Source organism: Dendrobium catenatum, unplaced genomic scaffold (genome assembly GCF_001605985.2).
Source record: "Dendrobium catenatum unplaced genomic scaffold, ASM160598v2 fragScaff_scaffold_133, whole genome shotgun sequence".
In the NCBI taxonomy this organism is placed as follows: Eukaryota; Viridiplantae; Streptophyta; class Magnoliopsida; order Asparagales; family Orchidaceae; genus Dendrobium; species Dendrobium catenatum.
The window spans coordinates 3,234,885-3,238,977 of record NW_021318595.1 but is presented as its reverse complement, the minus strand read 5'-3'; positions in this window follow the sequence as shown (position 1 = coordinate 3,238,977).

Sequence of the window (4,093 nt, the reverse complement as noted above, 5' to 3'; positions counted from 1 at the left end):
AATGTTCGGAAGGTAGATGTTCTTCAATTGAAGGTGCCAAGGTGAACATAATGCGACTGACTTAATTTTCAACGGAATCATCAACTTCCAAATTGAGGTCGAAGAAATGAGATTGAAGAATATCCACTAAACCTTGCGGGTCGTAGACGAATCCGTGGTTAAGCTCGGGATCGGCCATGCACTAGCAAGAAAGTTGGTAGGGAAACTTGTCTTTTTCTTCTTCTTTTGGACTATAACTCATGAAAGAAGAAAATCCAAGGGGAAGGAAGGAGGGGGTAGGCCAAGGGAGGGGAGGGGTAAAGTTTAGGTTTGGGGCTTGGAATATGACAAAGCAAATAAAATATGAAGTTAATTTCATATTTTAGTTAAAAGTGGAAAGGGGTTTTGAATTTTGAAATTTGGATTTCAAATCCCAAAGGTGAAACAATGGAAATAGAAAGAGAGGGGGAAAGGGTTAAGGAGTCAGCGGCATACAAGGGAGAAAGAGAGGGAATTGTTAGGGAATTTAAAGTTTCCTAATTCCTTAATCCAATTTAGGAAAAGAATAAAGAAATCAAATCTAATTTAAAATTAAATTAGACTTAATTTTAGGAACTTTTCTAATTTAGCTTGGTTAATTTAGGAAAGTATTTGAAGTTTAAATTTGAATTTCAAATTGAATTAAAACCTTTCCCAAATCATTTAGGCTAATTTAGGCATGTAATAATGATGATCGAAATCTTCATTAAGAGGGGCAATGAAGTGTGGTCGGCGGCTATGAGTGGGATGGGGAGAGGTGGACGGGTTTGTGGGCTATGCCGGCTGCTATGGGTGGGAGAGGATTTAGGGGCCGGCAGGTAGGAGAAGGGAGACTAGGTTGGGGCTGGCGGTTTGGTGGGGAAAGAGGGTTGTCAGCGGTTTGTAGCAAGGGAATGAGTCGAACCACGAGTCGGGGAGACTTCCGACAACTGGTGGGTGTTGCTTTGCTCACACCTTAGGACTTCACCACTCGAGAGCTCACAAGCTCTCAAAAAAACTAGAAATTTTTTTATTAATCAAGCATTAACCCTAATACAAGACTAAGAGTGTCCACAAAGAGAAAATAAAATAAGCGAATGAAATGACTTCACGGCTACAACTCAAAATAAAACATAAGGGTACAATCGTCCAACATGAAATAAAATAAGCTAATACATGAAATAAATCAAAAATACACGCTCCTAATCGTAGTCGTCGATCTTCGATGCTTCCGGTGATAAACGTTCCGAAATCTCCTGCTGATGTCCTCATCATTGATCATGTTGTTTGAAGCTTGGCTAAATGTTGACTAAATGACTGAATAATTGTAGATTGGATGGTGGTAGATCTAGTGATTGAAATTTGATTGATTGCTTGAGGTGCAGGCTGGTTGATTGATTACTTGAAGTTTGGAGGTATGTAGGTTGAAACATTTATAGTTGGATGATTGTAAACCATCAAATTGACAATCAAGAATATGTGTAATTCAGAATGATGATCTCATACAAAAATGAAGTCAACAGACGCATGTGCTTTTACTTTTACTTGTAGGTTATTGTGCCCCAGATTCTAAGAGATTGTCAACTTATAAACCTTATCAACTCCGCCTGCTTGCTTATATAGTGTCAAGTATGCGGAAATATGAATGTGGCATTTGCATTCATTCTAATAATTGGACATTATTAGATGATAGACAACGTCAATTCCACCTCCTATATGTAGATGATAGGGTCTTAGACATTACTAGATTATAGACAATGTCAATTCTACCACCATATGGAAAGGATTGGGTCTTAAACTTGGAACCTAGTCCTCTTTTAAAATGAATTTTCAATAGAATATCTATTAAAATAAGTGTAGTAGTTTTTTTCTTTTACGATGCAACTACATGATTGTCAATGTGTCTCACCTCAATTTGAGTTGGATTTTGCCTTGCATAATGTGCCTGCTATTAATAATTGTCATAGTTAAAATTTTCAACGCCTTTATTAGGGGTTAAACTATTATTGCAAAGCTTGTGTGGCTTTTCATTCAAGCATATATTATCGTACACAATGTGCGTGAAGTGGCAGAGTGTTTGGAAATACTTGAAGATCTCAAGTAATCCTAACAAGAGAAGCAAAAACAACGAGAAAACTCTACAAATTCAATTGAAAAGAATGGAAAAACAGTAGTTTTTATTGCAATAATCAAACTAACGGAATAAAATAGCAAGATACAATTGATCCTCAATTCCAGAGGAGGATCTATCTTTCCCAATCCCTAGACACTGCTAGAGCCCAAGTCAACAAACTCCAAGAACGAAATCAGTCACAATAATTTGCATAACCCTAACCCTAATCATCTCTTCATATTTAAAGCAAACAATTAAGCAACAAATACCCAAACAACCCTCCTCTAATTCCCTCGTATTCCCTTAATTATTTCCCTTCCAAATCAACCCTCAAATCATCTCATAAATTTGTCATCTTCAATTAGGAAACTGATGTGAAACATAATCGGAATTGCACGGAGAAACAATAAGACAACTGAATAAGCAAGTCAATATAAAGATTAAGGAATCACAATTAATGATTTAATGAAATCTCAGTTGCAAAGTTGCTTAGGCAGTGTTACAAACTCATTAGGCATGACAATTTAAAACAATAACAAACATGCGAGTAATGAAAAATGCACTTTAACAATAATCCGTGAGTTAATATTTAGAAAATTCACATTGAGTTTCCCTCACTCAAGCTCTCTTGCGATTAACGGAAGAAAGATATTGGCAATACTAACGTGACCACCACGAGGAAGAGGGAGCTTACAATACTGTCTATGGAAAAGCTAGTCGGAGTTGGAGGAGTGGGTGGAAGATGTAAGAGTTGCCACTGGAATGGAAGGTAGCATTCGTCGATGGCGGTTGATAGAGAAAATAGTATCCAATCCACGGAATCTTCAACGGTTGCGTCGATCTCTATGTTGACGTCACAGAAAGGCGATCTCAAAACGTCCACACGTCCTTGGGAATCAAAGACGAATCTATGATCAACATCCGAATCAGCCATGCATAGTTGTCCAAGAGAAAATGTAGAGAGGGAGAGGAGGGGTCGGCCAAGCTAAGGGGAAAAGGAGAAAAATCAAATATGAAATTAATTTCAAATTTAGTGAATAATTAGGAATTAATCTCCTTTGAAATTTGAATTTGAAATAAGTGGAGATTAGGAGAGAAAGTGGGGAGGAAATGAATTAATTAGATACTTACTTTATGGGATCTAATTAAATAAAAGGTGGGGCTTGGTTGGCCGACCAAGGAGAGAGGAAGAGGGAGAGATTGGGTGTTAATGAGGTGGGCCCAAGCAATTAGTGGCTTATTTTCTAAAATCTGAAATTACTTTCAGATTGGAGGATTAATAGGGAAGTTTCCTAAGAATGAATAACATTAATTGGAAGGAATTTGAACTTCAAATTAATTTCAATTTGCTTTCAAATCCTTTCCAATTTAGTATTAATCCCAAATAGGAAACTAATGAAGGCTAATTGAAGGGACCCAAAGGGAGCAAGGGAGGCCAGAATTTTTCATATCAATAATCATCATCCCAAATACAATAAAAATGAGCTATATATAGGTCTCACCAAAAAGAAAAGAAACAAAGACTAGAATGCCCTCTGAGCTACAACATCAAATGACCACCCATAAGGGTAAAACAGTAAAAATTGAAAATAAAAATAAACTAATACATAAAATGACTCAAAAATATAAGCTCCTGATCATAGTTGTCGATCTCCAGTGTCTCCTCTGATAAACGCGCCAAAATCTCCTGCTGATGTCCTCATCAAAAACATTTCCTAATTAATCCCCCCAAATCAGCCCCTAAACAAACCTCTTCGAATAGGAAACATTTCCAAATTAATTCCCTCTAAATCAGCCCCCATATATGCTCCCTTCAATTAGGAAATATTTCCTAATTAATTCTTTTTTATTAAGAACCTTTCTAAACAACTCTCTCTTTATTAGAAAATTTTCTAATTTCCTCACAATCAAATTTGGTTGATCTATCACAGAGGTGCAACACTCCTGGTTTGTGGAAATATGGTGTTGGTAAAATCACCCCTC